Consider the following 18216-nt stretch of genomic DNA (forward strand, 5'->3'; position numbering starts at 1 on the left):
GAGTACGATGAGTGCTATAATTCCACGAGAGCTACCTTATGTTAATGGTAAACTGTGAAGCCAAAAGGCTGAGGTTCAAATCCCAGCTCTAGCACTCTGTAGCTGGCAACTCGTGAGCAAGTGGTTAACCATCTCATCTTTCAAATGAAAATAATAAGGCTTACTTCATAACTGACAATAAAAGGTCCCTACTCCCCAAGGAAAAGACCAAACGTTCTGCAGCCACCATCAGAGGGAACTGGTTTAAAGCTCATACAAATAGATCTATGGCAGTTTTGCACTAGTACACAAGCTTCTAAAAAGCCCGTTAATCAGTCACAGTCCCTCCATCTGAAAGTCAGTCAGTCATTTCCAGTAACCACACTTCCACAGGTAAAGGGCAGCTAAATTCCTAAACCCTTTGCTTCCAAAAGGCGGGCAATCCCAGAATTCCATTTACCATTCCCCTTTCTGATTCCATCCTGCTGCCTCCCCCTCAAGAAGAAACCACTATCATCCACATCTTGAATTTTGTTTACATTTCTTTCCTTTAAAAAAATAAAAATAACTTTAGTGTTGTTTGTTTTGAAGAAAACGCAAACATGTTCTTATAAATAAGCTAATTTTATTCAATATTTTCATATTCATTTCTACGTTAGTATACAATATGTATATTCATAACTCACTCATTTCCTCTCCCGTATAATCCATTGCATAAATATTCTACAACGTATTTACTCAACTCTCCTATTGATGGACATTTTGCTTATTCCCATTTTCTTGCTATTATAAACAATGCTTTTATGAATATTCTGGTATGTGTCAACTGCGACACATGCAAAATATCTGGAGGATATATATATATGTGTGTATACACACACACACATACACACACACACACACACACACATACACGAATGGAAGTGCTGAGTCATAATATAAGCCAATGTTTAATGTCACAAGAAAATGCAGCAACATAATCCTAAATGATGGCATTCCCCAAATCAATGTATCACAATTCTCTCCAACACTTCATGTTTTTCAGACTTCTTAATCTGTTCTAATCTAGCAAATATAAATGAGATCTAAGTGATGTTTCACTTTGCATTTCCCCAATTACTAATGAGGTCATGCAACTCTTCATATGCGTACTGGTTATATGTTCTTTTCTTTTCGGGGTAACTCCTGTTGAAGCACTTTTGCCCATTTTTCCATTAGGTTGTTTATCTTTTTCTTCTTTCATAGTAGCTTTTATATATTCTAGTCACAACTTTTTCAATATTTACATGTTTTTCAAAAAAAAATTTTGGTTCATGGCTTATCTCTATATATCTTTTGAAGAACAAAATATAAATAAAGGATCTGTAAAGTCAATGATTTCCTTTGAAATGTCTCATTAAAACTGACAAGATTCTAATTAGATTGATGATATGCACACTTGTATTTTAAATAATTTCCTTTTATTCCTTTAAAGAGACATGCCAAATTTATTTTTTATTCTATATGTGATCATTCCAATATGTGAAAATCTCAGGGGTTTCGGTCTGTTTTCTGTTTTGTTTTCCTTCTTATTTCTCTGACTGAAAATGGTTGGTTTTCTTGTGTATTTTTACCATCTTTGATTGTGGGATCATTTTTTTTTTTTACCTTCCCTGTGGGATTCCTGTAGTCCCAAATAGGGTATACTTTTCTCTAAAGAGGAACGGTGGATGCTCTCACTGGAAGACAAGGGAGGCTACCAACCTAGGACCACTTGGTCCCCTTCCTTCCAGGTCCTAATATTATGTGGGAGCCAGGCTCGGCGTCCTTACCTTCCAGTTTACAACTGGCTTACTCAAGGCTGATCCTCAGAAATACAGCGGTATGAGTATCACACACACAGTCATTCTGGTCTTTCTTACTTGCTCCTGGCTCAGTACTTCTCACTTGGGTTTCAGTTCAACGTTTACTGTTCTCTTTGGGGACAGTGGTTGGGTACATGGAGGGCTGGAGATTTCCCTTACTTGCATTGAAACCTAGGTTTATCCATGATCTAGGGGCTTTGTAGCCTTGAAGTAGCCCACATCAAGTGACAGTATAAAATAATCATTTTTAATTTATTGTTGTTAGAGTTCAGTGTATGTAATCATTGCCATATAAAACTGCCCACTTTCCTATTTTACAGTGGTTCTCTGAAGACATGTTGGAAATGTCACCCAATTATATTGCTCCTAGCTGATTACTTCCTTCTCTGAATCCTAGTGGATTCACTGTCTATAGCATCCAGTTTCTTAATTATGTGCAATAGTTTACCACTCTCAATCTGCTCTGGGTAAATACATGCTGTTTCTAGGTTTTCCGAGGACAAAAAGCATTGTCTTTACTTGTCCTTTATTCTCCCAAGACCCCAAGTACAAAAGGTCCTCGACCAAAAAATAATTGTTGGTAATTTCCTTGTGTAAAAATTTTCATACAATTGAATTAAAAATAGAATTCTTGACAACAAAACCCAAAAGAGATACAATTATAGACCTACTCTTTTCCAAACTAATTCATCCGTTTATCACAAGTAAAATCAATGATGGGAAATAATAAATACTCAATACCCTTCTTAAAACTACAATTTAAGCTGCTTTTGCAAAAAAGGAAAGAAGAGTTAGGAAGAGAAATGCTATCATCACTGCCTTGAAGGAAGATGAAACACTTCTTTTTGCATACAATAAACTGCATTTGTTTCTGTATGAATCGCGCTCTCTCTCTCTCTCTCTCTCTCTCTCTCATACACACACACACACACACACACACACACACACACACACACACACACACACACATATTCTTAAACAAGAGAGAGGAACCAGAAGTATATTTCCTCCTCCAGATTTCAAAACCAAAACAGACCTAACGATACAAGCACGACCCCTTAGTGAATAAAATTATAAGAGTCTAGCTACTCAGGACCAATTTGTAATCAGAGCACCAAGCCATACTGTACAAAAATGTCAATTCTGACGCAGCCTTGATGAGCTAAGACTGAACACACGGGCCAGTTTATCATATTGTCCTGACTGTTCTCTTTTAAAGCTGGCAGGCCCAATTTGAGTACAAAAAGGATTTCAGTTTGAGTGATCTTGCATCTGAAAAAGAACCCACCCAGACTGACAATGTTTTCGTTGCTATTTTTTTTCTTAAGAGAAATAAATGCACAGAAAACATCCAATATAAATATTTTCTCAAAATCAAATGGTTCTGTAAAACACTCTTCACTGTGATGTATACAAACAAAAAGCTAGGAGTTAAGAGATACTTTTGTTGTTAAAAATATGTGTTGTTCAAGACAATGTATTAATATATTTCAAGCATTTTGATACAGTCTCCCTTTATTTCTTTTAGCTAGTGGGGGTAACACTGAGACAATCACACCAAAAGCTTCATTAAGGTAGGATGGGGAGGGCAGAATTGGCTGCTACTAATTCTCTGTGCTGTTTAATTTCATTCTACTTCCATCCAAACAACTGATTTTAAAAAGAAAAAACCTATAACTTTGAGTACAGAGTAAAATTTCCTCCCCACTTTGGCGGGTATGGAATTTCCCAGCTGATAACTTAAAACTTGCTTCTTTCAGAAATTTCACTGCCTTCCCTGCCTACCAATCAGGATGGAGCTGCCTGTCTCTTCCACTATTTCTCACCATCCAAATTAGTGAGTTCACTTTCTAATTTGTTCATTTATTCAAGTGGATGTTCCTTCATTGAACACTTGTTTCCTGGGTACACTTTCATGCTCCCTTCAAATTCACTAGGACAACAGGCAGGAGAGTTTCACTGAAAAATCCTGGACTCTGTAAAGTAAAATCTATTTTCTCATACTCCGGAAAAAGTCATATAGCCTTCTTTAAAACTTCTGCAGAAACCTAGCTGAGGCAGATTAGATGGAATTTTGTTGTTGTTGTTGTTAACAAGCCTATACGTTGGCCTTAAACCAGCTTTTTCCTAGGAATCAACATGTGCTACTGTATTCCTCTACTTCAAGCACCACTAGCTTCCTTGCTGGTTCTCGACGGTGAAACACACAGTCCCACCTCAAGCCCTTTGTACGTGTTCTCCCTTCTGCATGGAACGATCTTGTAGCAGATACCTCCGAGACAGCATGTGGCTGAAGTCTCAATAACACACAAGTGTTTGGGGTGAATAAATGCTGTTTGCGGTAAATAAATGCTGCCTCCAGATTCAGGAACAGGAAGTATTGTCTTTATTTGCCCCTTCTTTTCCCAGGATCAGATAAAAAGACAAAAGATCCTCAGCAAATACCTGTTGGTAGTTCATTGTATGGAAAAGTCCCACATGTCCTTCCTTTTCCTCCCCCTCCCCCCCACACAGAGGCAGGTTGGCTCCGGAGTTTAGATTCTTAATCATTACACTTTACCACAGCGAAGTAAATCCCAGCACATCCATACGACGGCACATTATGCAGCTCAGAAAAACAGAGAGGCAGCTCAATATAAACTTATGTTACCTACCCCTAAGATGCGCCATTTAAATTAAAAAAAAAAAGGGTATAGCATATCTGTCATTTGTGTGAAAGAAACAAAAACAGGCGGTCTGTGCCCATATATGGCAGGGAAAAAGCAGAAGACTCAGACAACACAGCTGTACTAAGAAAGGGGGAACTGGGGACCGGGATCAGGGATGGAAGAATTTTTGGTTTTGTTTTTCTTTTACCCAATTTGTGCTGTTTAGATTTTTACCATTCATAAGCAGTGATAAATAAATTAAAATTTACCATTTTTAAAAGTTCTGCCCTCCCCCCCAACGCCGTCCCAATAGTTATCAGAGTTTCCAGAAAGGGTTCTTTGTATACCAAGTATGGAAAAACTAGACTGTCACTGGTGCTTGAATTAATGCCTTTAAACATAAGAGTAATGCCCCCTGGACTGTGAAAGGGGAAGTGGTCCAGAGAGAAACAAGTATAGGAATAAAGGACACCCAGGTTGGCATCAGTGCTTCTTCCATCCTCCAGGATCTTATCCCCAGGCATTTGATCAAAAAAAGTCTGCAGAGCCCCACAGAGGAGTCACAGGGCCCCTACCACTGTTCCTGCCCCTCCACAGAGCCTCTCAACCACAGGCACCCTCCACCAAACCTATACATTACAAATCAACTCTGGCACTCAAATCTTACCAAAAAAATAAATAAATAAATTCTACATGAAGGGAGTGGAAGTCAAGGCCAAGCAAAAGGCAGAGATGATGAGCAACCAATGGCAACAATCTGCTGTCAGACTGAATCTAATAATGGCCCAGAGTCCACAATCAAAGATGCGTTTGCTCATAGGTGTGGAGCCTGGGTCTAAGGCTGGTTCAGCTACTAGCTGCCATGGGATCTTGGACAAAGGAAAACTTTGGCTTCACTCCCCACAAGCTTCACTCTATCCATCTCTAAAAGTCCATAGGAGCAGATTCGGTCGGTGCTTTTCAGATTGTGTGTTTCACTCCGTTAGAGTCATGAAACAAAAGTTGTGGGTCATACCATAATTTTTATAAATGAACTAGAATAGAATGGAAAGATATTACCCAAAGTAAAAAGGGGTAAATATTATTTTTTGAAACTTCTGTTTTAATTATATGTGTGACTAAGTTGTGGATACGTGGACGTGTATACGGTGGGTAACAGAATACAGCAGAACAGGAAATGTCAGTAAATAACCTACAGCAAGAGTAAATATTACTTTTTTAAAACTTTTGTGTCAGTTGTGTGTGTGGATATGTACTAGGTAAGGATGTAAAATATGTTTTTTAATGTACATTATAGTCATTTGAAAGCTGCAGGACAAGATATTCCCTAAGCATCTTTCAAGCTCAGAGTTTTATAAGTCAATTGGAGACAGTATTACCTACCAAAGTTTGAAAATAAGGAAAGTCTGAATTTAAAGCCCTGTTCTGCTAGTTACAGCAGCAGGGATTTGGTTCAAGTTAGCTTTCCAAGACTCTATTTCCTTCCCTTTCTCTAAAGATCCTACTTGGAGACTTGGATGTCTGGAACAGGGAAAAGGAAGGAGATTTTCCCTTTCCTCCTGCCCTTTTGCATTGCTTCTCATTATTTTTTCCGGCTCAGGATATTACGTTTTTTGTGTGTTGTTTTTTTTTTACGATTCTGGGTTTATCCCACCCCCACTTTTCAACATATCTGTCATCTCTATGGTAATACCATAATTCCCCTACCCATAACTATAACATTAGGTTACTGGGCATACAAGAGGAGAAAATACATGTGAGAACTTAGAACCATGTTGGCACATAGTAGGTCCTCAATAAAGGCAAACATTAACAGTAGCAGGAGAAGTAGTAGTAGGTGGTGTCCTGATACTGCTGGTAGTCCTGGTAGTATTTACCCTTAGTGCTTGTCAAAATGCCTCCATCAAATGAGAATTATAGGGTGAGATGTTTGTTAGGTCTAGAGAGCTAAAATAGCTAATTGATATCTTACACAGGAAGTTTTGCATTTTAATAGAGGACCAAAGAAAACCCAAATTATTTCAAGTCCCAAGGAATTACCCTTTAGTGGAGGAACTTCAGGCACCCAGAGAAGCTAGAGAAGGGAGCAATTCATTCTGCTGGTAAAGGTACAGAGAGGTGCCTCTCCCTCGCACCCAGCCGTTGGACACCAAACCAAAAATAGCACCAATAATCTCAGACTGATGATGGTTGAGAGGCAAAGAGAATTCTTAACTGTGCCTTCTCTCCTTGAATAATCACAGTCTTGTTACTTTGGGTTGATCTGGCAAGCCTTTCGGGAGGCAGGGAAGGCGCTGTGTTGAGACATTTCTACTGCTTTGTCAGCACTGATTATAATGTTTCCAAAGGATCACCCACAATATATCGCACCAATGATCTGTGTCTTACTGTCTCCACAATATTGATACCATGTGATAAAGATCTGTGTGTTGACGATATCAGAGTACACTGCACACATTTCTGTGTTTGAAGATGTATTTAAGCTGGTCTATTTAGTCAGATTCCAAGGCACCCCAGAGGTAGACAGAAGGGTCCCAAGGTGACTGCTTCTCATCTAAAAAAAAAGGCATTAAAAAGGAAAGGGAGCTTGAGCTGAACCTCAGTTTTGCCAACAAACATGTGCCGGGGGCTTGGCAATGAACTTCCATACATCTCTATGTCTCCTTGAAATACCACACTCAAGAACATCAAAGAAAGATTTCTGTCAAGTCATGTTTCCTTATTTGGAAAGTAGACTGGGAATCCCAGAAACCCGTAAGACCTTGCCAACAACGTAGGACCCGCCAAGATGCTCTCTCACAAACTTCTCTGACACTTTGGGTTTCCCCTAGTAGCAAATCATTTAGTCCTGCTTCCCTCCTTCTCAGCACAGCTTTATCTTGGAATTGTGCAGAGTCCAGGCTATATACATGCACAGGGCTTGCAAGCATGCCTTCAAAGCAAAAAAGTAGCTCACCACTGACGTGTTCATCACTCTCAGCTGTGCACTGAGAATCCTGGGCAAGCAGCCAGAAACCTCTGGCTCTCACACTGGCTCTGGCACTCACTTGCTGGGTGACCTTGGGCAAGTCTCTTTCCTTCTCTGAGTCTCAATTATCTCACCTCTTGTACAAGCTGGTAGAACTAGATTATCTCTAACCTTGGTTCTAACTCCAGGAGCCTATTAATTTTTTTTGGGGGGGGGGGGGTACGCGGGCCTCTCACTGTTGTGGCCTCTCACTGTTGTGGCCTCTCCCGTTGCGGAGGACGCGCAGGCTCAGCGGCCATGGCTCACGGGCCCAGCCGCTCCGCGGCATGTGGGATCTTCCCAGGCCGGGGCACGAACCCGTGTCCCCTGCATCGGCAGGCGGACTCTCAACCACTGCGCCACCAGGGAAGCACGCCTATTAATTTTTAAAACTTTTGGGCTGAGGAACAAAAGTGCCTTTCTGAGCAACTAATTAAATGTACAGATAAAATCACATTAACTTATAAATCAGAATGTCCCTTCTAATCACATCTTAAGCAACATCACGATGGAACTTGCCTAAAGCTACCAACATAGTTAGTCAACAACTACTGATACCATTACATCCGTCTTCCATCTGAAGAACTAAAGCCTCTGGGGACACATTGTACAGCAAAGTTTTCAATTACAATGTTTGGATGTTCTCCTTTTAGAGTTTGAGAACAATGAACACTTTTTCTCAAACCCTTAGAATTAGCTCAAAGCTTCAACTGGTCATTTAAAAGAATTTTGTAAGTTTTCTATAGGTCACATACTGTCCTGGGCACTGTGGCTATACCTTCAGTTAAGACCAGGTCCATGATCTCAAGAAACTTATATACAGACTGAGTAGCAGATATAAAGAAATAAATGGATACATATTATAGTGTAAGTGAAGAAACATATCATAAAGACATCTAATTCAGCCCTTGAAGAGTCAAGCAGAATTTTTCCCAAAGAAACAGTATCTATGCTGAGACTTTAAAAACAGGTAGAAGTTATCCAAGCAAAAGTAGCAGGGAATGGATCCATGAACACTCTTCCCAATGGCTGGAAAAAGCAAAAGCAAGTATCTGGAGGTGATTTAACCACCTAAAAATTATCCCCCCAAATTCAAAAGATCCCCACCTACAATAGTTCTATTTGACACTCTCCTAATGGGTTTCATTAAAATACAAACCAGACTATGTTTCTGTCTTAACATGTAAGGAAGGAAGTCCCTTCCTTACTCATATCAATGTAACAGTAAGCGTCAGGAGAATTTTAAAGGGCAGATCTGAATGGCAAGTCTGAGTCCGTTACTTAGGATCTGGGTGACCTGGGCAAGCTGCTTAACTTCTGTGATGTCAGTTTTATCCTCGATTTAATGGAGCCTGAAACATGACATCTGTTTCATAAATACTAGGTAAGAGGTGAGTCCTCACCACGTGCCAGACTTGGGCTTAGCACTTCAGTCACTGACCAAGGTAAGTCCTGGCAGCATACACAGAAGGGACATCTTGTTATCATCTTCAATGTCCAGGTGAAGAAACGGAGACGTGGGCAAGTTTAATAACCAGACCAAGGTTATAACAGCTAGCAAAGTGGAAGCAGGCCTTTACCTCTAATTGTCTACATTCAGAGCCCAAGTCTTAACCACTCAGAGTGTTTCCTTCTACCTTCTAATTTCTCCACTGCCAGCCATGCCAGAAAAGTAGGTTTGCCCCACTGAAGTAGCCAAAAAAATTCCCAGCCTAATTAAAGACGCAGACATTGTAAATGTAAGTTACTCCTCGGTTCGCGTTCCACTCACAAATGGCTGTGGTTGTTTAAAACACATGTATCGCACAGTTGCCTATCAATGCCACCTGAGCTCAATTACCACCCCTGACTAAGAGGCCAGGGCTAAAAGCAACAGATTCAGAAAATCAATTTGGACCTGAAAAGGGAAAGATGACGAACAGTTCGCCGGACAAGATGTCTGGCCCCTTTGGCCACTTTTCAGTGAAACAGCAGGGAAAAGATGTTGAGATCACCGAGAAAACAATTTAAGTGGGCTAGAAAGAGCGTGGGAGTGATGGCAACTTGTCACCTGCAGAAGGAGGCCCTGACATATTCTGAGGGACTCAAAAGCATAATAATGAAGGGGAGGAAAGGGGCTTTTCTTACCCCACAGCTGGATCCACTAAATTGGGAGACGGAGCCTGACGCTTTGACCCAGGAGCACGTTGGCCTGGCTCACGGTGTCATTTCGTGTCAAGTGTTAGCACAAACGCTGACGCTGATGCATTGAAGAGCATCTGATGCTTCCTTACACACTTTCCAACCAGGCACAGGAAAAACCGAGTCTAGCAAACATCTCTGTGAGGGCTACACCTCTCAAAGAGCTTTCAAAGTTGCCTCTAGGTTGACCAGCTTCTTTCCTTACCCGTGGTACATCAGCATGGGTTGCAGCAGGCAGAGAGTATACTACTGTGTGTGTGTGGGCAAATGGTAAGAGGCAGAGGCAGACTGGAGGAAAGGACTAAAAATACAGATTTCTGGGCTCTCTGCCCAAAGGTTTTGATTCAGTAAGTCTCTAGTGGGGTCCAGGCACTTGTATTTTGATTAAGATGCTCATTGGCCCTCGAGGATCAGCCTGATGTGACAACTACTGGTGTAGTGGGGAGAAGGCTAGACTGAGACTCAAGATAGCAGGGCAATGGTCCCAGTTCAGACACCTACTGGTTGTAGGATCTCTGGCAAGTCACTTTTCAGTTCTTAAGCTGCTTTTCATTATCCTCAATTGATAAAGTGGGGAGAGAGAGTGCTTGGGAAAGATCTCTGAGGATCTTTGACTCCATCAGTCTAGAATGGAGTACTGGGACTAGCAACCAGCATGGTATGAAATTAGGACCTTAAACCCTGGAGTCAACCAGACCTGGGTTCACATTTCAGCACTGCTGCTTTCCAGGTGCTGAGCCACAGACAACTTCTCTGGGACAAGTCAAGTCGCAGTTTCCTCAACTACAAAACGCGGACGATAGTAACAGTGCCTATGGCATAGATCTTTGTGACTGTTGAACAGGCAGTATACAAAGAACACCCAGGACGGTGCCCTGCCGTGTGCCCAGTACCTGTTGGTTGTGAACACCCCTGACAAGGTCAACCAGAAGAGCTGTCTGCTGTCCCCTGGAGCTACTGTGATTAATGAGGTTCAGAGAAAGGTAACCCTGGCTGAGCAATCCTCGGGCTTGCCCTTTTATCAAGAGAAATGCACAAGAAAAGTTTCTCTGGGGAGGATGGGATACCAGAGTGAGACGTGAAACTATCTCTCTTAAGAGGAAATATGGGAACAAATTAGAGAGGGGTGTTATACCATCTATACCATGTTTATCAAAGTGTAGCTCAGGGATGCCCCGCTTTAGAATCAATGGGGCACTCATTAAATTAGCACATTCCTGTCCCTACTGGGGAAGTGGGTCCAGTATTGTGCTTTTCTCAGAAGCTACCCTGAAGATGCTTCCTTAAACAAGGTGTAGAGAATCACTGGCAAATACTATTAATGAAAGAGCCCCCGCCCCCTCAATTCTCCAGCCCTGTGTTTACCCAGAAAAAAAAAACAAAACAAAACAGTGAAGGCAAATGAACTTGTGCATCTGTGCGTTTACCAAGAATCTAAACTTCTTTTGCTCTTGTCATCTCCAGTGCAGCTGGGTTCCAAGCGGGTGTTCAACTTCTGCAGAATGCACGACTCCCCAGAGAAACAAACACTAACCCAGGTTTGGCTACTTAAGGATGTGGATTATGTCAACTTCTTTGGAATGACTGTGGTTTATAAAACTTAAATGCAAAAAGCAAGTGCCTCCAGGGAGGTCAGCTCCGTGCTGTGTCCCCCTAGAGGGGTGGGGCAGGGAGAGTGGGAGGGAGACGCAAGAGGGAGGAGATGTATGTATACGTATAGCTGATTCACTCTGTTATACAGCAGAAACTAACACACCGTTGTAAAGCAATTATACTCCAATAAAGATGTTAAAAAAAAAAGTGCCTCCTGCTTCCTCTATTCTCCACCCTTCCTCTCCTCCCCACCCGACTTCTTTACCGTGTTCCCATTCCTTCCCCTTTATGCTTCCTTTGCTTACACTCTTCTTTTCTTCGGAAATCTTTTCCTTTACGTCCCTTACTTCCACTTCTCTCTCTCACTCCTCACTCCTCTTATGCTTTGCCCCATCCACCCTATACCTTTCCTTCTCCATCTCTTTCCCTCTCTCGTTTCGCCTCTCTATATGTTTCTCTCTCTCATTCCTCCCTTGTTCTGCCTCTGTGTGTCTCTCTCTGTCCCCTCACTCCCCCTTCTCTTCTTTCTCTGACTCTGTACCTCTCTTTGTCCTTCTGTCCTCTATTGTACACAATACCTTGCTGCGCATACCTCTTCTTGACGCCCCAGCTCCTGGCTCCCCTCCCAACAAGAAACCTCCAGGAGACAGGCTTCTGGCTAGGCATGCATGCTCGCCCTGTGAAATCAGCCATCACCCTCTACAAGTCAAGGGGCTCACTCTGCTTACAAAGTCTTGGTGACCTGCTGCCAGAGGCCCAGAGTGAGGAGAACTCCTGGGAAGAGAGACGAAATGGGGGCTGGAAAGATGCAGCAGCAATTACAGAGTGGAAACAGCAGGGCTAAACTGCTCTAGTACCCAGAACCTCCCCTGAAGGAGAAACTGCTGGACCAAGCACAAGCAGTGGAGGGTTCTTTTGCGTTTTGAGTGTCCATCACTTCATTTCCATAGTACAAACATCTCGCTGGCAGGCAGTGGAGTGGCGGCACCAAGGGGGGTGTTGGGAAAGCTTTAGCACCTCAGAATCTCCACCAATCTTCTCAAAGCCAATCAACCTCCACAAAACACAAAATCTGAGTTAAAAGTGAGTGTCTACTATGCATCCTGCCTCCAGACAACTCCCCTCCCCCCAGCTGCTCCCCCATCTTCCAACCTGACACCCACTTCTAAGAATCTCCTTTATAGACAGAGAGGCTTCTGCCTTGAGCAGAGATAACTGTCCCCAATCTACAAATGAGCAAACTGAGGGATGCAAAAGTCACTCGGCTGACTCTGGAAGATACTATAATACTTCGGGCTGCCACCGCTTTCAGGGGCCCGAGTATTTTGCACACTCAAATCACCGGAAGGATGGTGCATTCAGAAGAAACTTTTGCAAAGTGCTGCCACCTCCTCTCCCAGTTCGAATCTCCGAGGGTGGGTGCAGAACGTTGTCTCTCTCTATTCTCTTTCCGTCCAGCTCTCAAACTCGACCTGTCCCCACGCTTACCGGCGCACACCGCCTGTACACACCCTTCCCACCCACCCCAGCCCCTCCATCTGAGTCTTAGGATACAAGTGCAGGAGGGAGGTGAAGAAGAATAAACTCATGCACGGCCCGGGTGCTTCTGCAACTCCCCTCCCCTTGAGGGAGTATAGAGGAGCAAAATGCTGAGGTTTGGCTCGGTGCCCAGCCTAGGGAGCTGGAATACCCGCCGCCAGGGACCACGAAGAAGGCCGGGCTCGCATCCGAGGACCAGCCAAGTACGCGTCGCCCCAGCTGAATGGGCCCCTCAGTGCCTGCAAGTTGAAACCTCAGTCAGGCACACAATGAGGCCGCTGTTTTCCGACAGGAGGCATTTGGATGCCTCATACACTCACCCCAAATCGGGCCTGAGAGCAGAGAGCGCATTTCCTTACCCATGTTCAGATGCGCCCCTTGAAGCAGCAGCCTGGGCCCCGCGGAGGGAGCGGCTCCCCTCCCCCGCGCCCGGCCACAGGAAGCCCGCGCAGGCCACCTGTTGGACTCTGTCCGGCGGCCCCAGATCTTGCGCCCCCAAACCCTCACCACGGAGCGGGGCACCCAGGGTACCCTACCCGTCAGCGACAGAAAAATTTCACTCGCGCCTTCTCCTGTGGCTACCTTTCCCACTCCCAATCACACACATACACAGTTCCTTAATATCCCAGCAGTCGCCTCTCTTTAATGAAGCACGCTTAGCCTCCCCTAGGGCCCAGGGCTGCCCACGGTCTCCGAGAGCGCCCAGGTGGCTGCGGATCTCTAAGCGCACACGGTGAGTGCCTGTTTAATGCGCGGGCGGCTGAAAAGCCCCAAATGGCACACTGATTGGGGAACAGTCAGTGGCCTGCTCTAGGGAGCCCCCTTTCTCCTTGGCAAGCGGAAGAGGTCTCCCTCTTTGGTTTAGAAATGAAGGAATTCGGGGAAGCCCCGAAGGCAATCGGATTGAGAGAACCAATGTTGCGTTTCGCTGCCAAATCCCAGGATAGGTGCAAGGAGGCAACTTTCTCGTGTCTCCCTGCCATCTCTGCAAGCAACTAGATAGGGGTAAACGTCGCCGCCTCGACCGGACTACTTACCCCTGGGTATGGACGCTGCCGTCGCAGGAGACCTCAGCAGACCCGCGCGCGCGGAATCCGCGAAACGCCTTGGTGTCTCGCTCCTCTCCTGGGCCACGCGGCGAAGGCTACACGCTCCAAGCCGGGAAGCCGAGGGCTGTGGATCCCATGGGTGGCGAGTTGGCAGAAGGCGCGCCGCCCGGCTGGGGGCGCATCGCTCCCAGGGCTGGCGGAGGCTGCGGCGGGGAGAGGGGCTCCCGGGGAAGTTGGCGGCGCTGGGGGCTGACTTCGGACTTCGCGCTCGCTTCGGCTCGAGCGGCCGGGCGCGTCCTCCAGGATAAACAGGGACTCGCCCGCGGAATGGGGGCCGGCTGCGGGAAACCTCCGCTGGCCGCCGCCTAGAAAGAGTGCGGCGGCATCGCTGCCTGGAACCCCCAGCTGCGGCTGGAGCCGACAGCGAGTGAGGGCGCCGGGCTGCCTCCTCCCGGCTGCCGGCGCCCCTTTTTCAGAGTCCTGCTCGCCCCAGCCCGCCGCGCCCTTCCTTCTGTCCGTGTCCTCCCCTCCGCTGCTTCACCGGCTCTCGGGGCTCGTGGGGCTGGGCTCCGGGCAGAGGCTGAGCGGAAGGCGGCCGCAGAGCCCGCAGCATGGGAGGGCGATCTCGCCGTCTCGGGCTCGGGCTTGGGCTCGGGCTCCGGCAGCGGCAGCAGCTGCCGCTGCCTCCCGCGCGCCCACGTGCCGGAGCCCCAGTGTGCGCGCTTCGGCCGCGGGGCTGGAGGGAGGAAGCGAGGGCGAGCGGCGGATGTGGGTGGCGGGGAGAGTCTGCACGGCGGCGCAGCTGAGGGGAAGCCGCCGAGAGGCTCCCGAGGGCACGGGGCTCCTCGTCTTGCAGCTCCGGGAAGACTGGTGTGGAAGGCTCCCCAGCTCCCGCCTCCCTTTGCAGAGCGGAGGGAGCCTGAGTGAAACCTGGAGCTGGGGGGTGGGGGGGGCGGCGGCGCTCCACTCCACAGGATCAGCTGCGAGCAGCGGCTGGAGGCGGCTACGTGTCTCCGCCAAAGGGACGGGTTCCAAGTATCCTTGAACCCCGGCACATCTACCCCGAGAAGAATGGGGTACAGAAACCCCGAGTGAGAGAGTACGCCTGTTCCGGCGTGCCCCGCCTTCCTCCCAGGCTAAGCACTTTCCCCGTTAACCAACAGACTCCAAGGTGCTCCTCCTTCCAGGGAGAAAGGAGTTGTCTTGCAATACGGGCCTGATCACCTCCAATCAATTGACAAATAATTAGTGAGACTCACTTTGAGCGATGCCGGGCAATGCTTTGGATCATGGGGCCCTCCCTGGTTGGAAGCTGGGTCGTGTTCTCTGTTCTACGTGCCGTTAGGCGGGCCCTCCCTGGGCCTCATTGCTCCAACCATAAAATGAGGTTCCTTCCTGATAGGGGTAAGAAAGACAAACACATTTGAGAATTTTAAAATTAGAAAATACTTCAAAACATGGATAATAGTCCAATACTAACGAGACGTATGATTAAAATAAGGAAAATTATCACAGAAAAATCGAAAATGAGATCTCTAAAACTTAGAAACCAACAAAATGTGTATTATCACTGGGCACACGTGCAGTCACTTGGAGATCTTAGGCTCCAATCTTCTCGTTATCTTAGTGGGGAAATAGAGGCTCAGAGAAGACAAATGGCCTGTCCAAGGTTACACAATCTGATTTGGTTTACGTTAGTCTTAACGGCCAAACCTTTGCTTTTTCTGCCATACACCAGTACACGAATTATGTTCAGCGTTGTTGTGCTGAGACATAGCAAAAGGGAAGAGAGATTCATTCCCTCCGAGGTTTCTCAAAAAAGGCTTTGAGAAAAGTGGAATTTAAGCTAACTTCTAAAGAGTAGGCAGGATTCAGCTAAGTGGAAAAGCGAGATCATTCAAGGGGAGGGAGAGAGGTCACTAAAAGATGAAGAAGGACATGTTACAGCAGCAGCAAACAAGTTTGGCAGGAGCAGAGTGCTTGCCTAGGCGATGGCGAGCCATTAAAGGTGTTTTAGCAGTAAAAGAAAATAATGAAAGCTTTGTTTTAGGATGATCAATATGGCCTGGTACAGGATGGATTAGGAGGTGAAGAGATGAGGGAGGAGGAAGGAAGAAAGGAAAGGAATTGCAGGCCGAGAAAACCTTTAGGAGGTCAAGGCAGCTATCAGGTGCAGGTGATGGAAGCCTGATGAAATGTAGGGGCAGGTAAAGGTGAAATAAATGAAACTTTTCCTGTCCTTGCTGTTAAAAGCCTGCTTTATAGGAAGCACTCTGCTGTTAATTGCAGGGGACACTAGGGAATGGCACATGTGCTTGAGACATAATGGGAAACTGGGGGCTAATCCTCAGAGACAGCAGTGGAGCTTTTCACAATAACCGATCTGAAGCTTATCTGGTCCCTTGGTTTAGGGAGCTGGACAGCAACAGACTTAGGAAAAGAACGGACTAAGGATTTCTATCAAGCTACCAAAAGCGAAAACCAGAAAGAGAAGGGAAAATCTTGTTTTCTTTTATTCCTTGGAGGCTCTTGAGGTCACCAATGAATGGCTTCAGGGGCTTCCTCAGGTCCTCCCACTGGAAATTGTCTTTCTAACACTGCATCTCCTTATGTGGACCAGCAGTAACAGCATCACCGGGGAGCTCACCAGAAAGAGAATCCGAGGCCACACCATACACCAACTGAATCAGAACTTTCATCTTAACAAGATTCCTAGGTGATTTATATGCACATTAAGTCTGAGAAGCATTTCTCTACCTGGTCATGTCTTAAACTACTGTTCTTCAAACTAGCACATAGTAAAAACAAACAAACAAACAAAAAATCATATATATGGCACCGTGGCTATACACACACACACTTACTTATAAGTGAAATAAAAGAAATAAAATAAATAAATAAATAAAAAGAAATAAAAGAAATAAAACAAAACAACACATATCCTTACTGTGTGATTCACTTCAATATTTCCTATTCAATTTATTTTATTTTTTTAAAAAGCTGGTTATGACTTACTTGATTGATTCCATGACCTAGTAGTGGACTGCAATTTGTGGTTTGAAATATATTGAGCTGTGCTATTAATCCTTTTTGCCTTGAGTTTCGGTTGTATGTTTGTGTATCTCTTCCACTAGACTGCGAGTTCCTTGAGGGCAAGTTTTAGATTTTTTTTGTCATTGAAATATAGGTCAGAGGTTGACAGAGGGTTTTCTATGTAGTAGCAACTCAGTAAATATTCGAGGAGATAATCAATGAATGAATGTATAAATGGATGGGAGCCAGAGATTGGGGGGAAGGCTGTGGGAAGAAGGGAGAGAAGCTTGGAATGTAGGAAAGGATTAAGCTAAGAAAATGTTTATCCAAAACTCCAATTCCCTGAAGCAATATCAATGGACTATGAAGAGAAAAAGTCATTTCTAAAACAACCATGCATTCCAAATGTTCCACTGTCAGCCAGACTCTTATTTTCCAATAGAGTTCACCTTCATTGCTTCACAAAATTCCGAACTTTGGGGACTTGGTTATGATGGAAAACAGCTGAATAGCTAATGCAGATTATTAGACGAGGAAAAGAAATGAAGAGGTGGCAAAGACCAGTGAGTTCAAACCTGACACAAAAAGAGGAAAGCTTCCAGAATCTTGTCTTCCTGGGACGCAGGCCACTGACCAAGGGGAGGAAAGAACTAGGGCTAATTACTTGGATTGAGGCAGATTTTGTCTGACTACATGGGATACTTGGCAATTACAGGTTTCCAAATTCAAAATAGCTTTTTTTGGAGGTAGTAGTTTCCTGGCCATAGGATATATACCACTGAGAATGAAAAAGTACTTACTGTTCACTAACCAACAGAACTTTAGAGTAGAGAATGTTATGATTTATTTCAGATAAATAAACCATAACCTAAAGTGTGAATATCTGAGTCAGAATATGTCATATTGTAAAGAGATCTCAAGTGGCCACCAGTTCAACTCCTCATTTTGAAGGAATCTATGAAAGTTACCACAGATTCCCTTATCACAGGGTATACAGTAAAGCTATAGACCTAGGATTTCATCTCAGGCTTTCAAACTCAGTCACCATGACTGCCTGTTATATTTTACATAGAAATGCCACAGCCTACACGTTTAGGAAGCCTTGTTTTAGTGTAAAGAAAGATTGATGAATTGCCTGAAAAGACTGCAACTGGAGACATTTATTGAGTATCTACTATGACGAAGGCACTGTAGCAGGTGTTTTGTTTTATTTCATAAAATCCCCACTTTAAAAAAACCCATGAAATAGGAGTTTTTAATCTCCATTTTGTGAATGAGGAAAGGAAGGCTCAGAGAGGGTAAATTGCCCAACATTTTAAAGCTAGAAAGCTCCAAAGGAGGTT

The sequence above is a fragment of the Leucopleurus acutus genome (assembly GCF_964270905.1).
Source record: "Leucopleurus acutus genome assembly, chromosome: 3".
Lineage (NCBI taxonomy): Eukaryota > Metazoa > Chordata > Mammalia > Artiodactyla > Delphinidae > Leucopleurus > Leucopleurus acutus.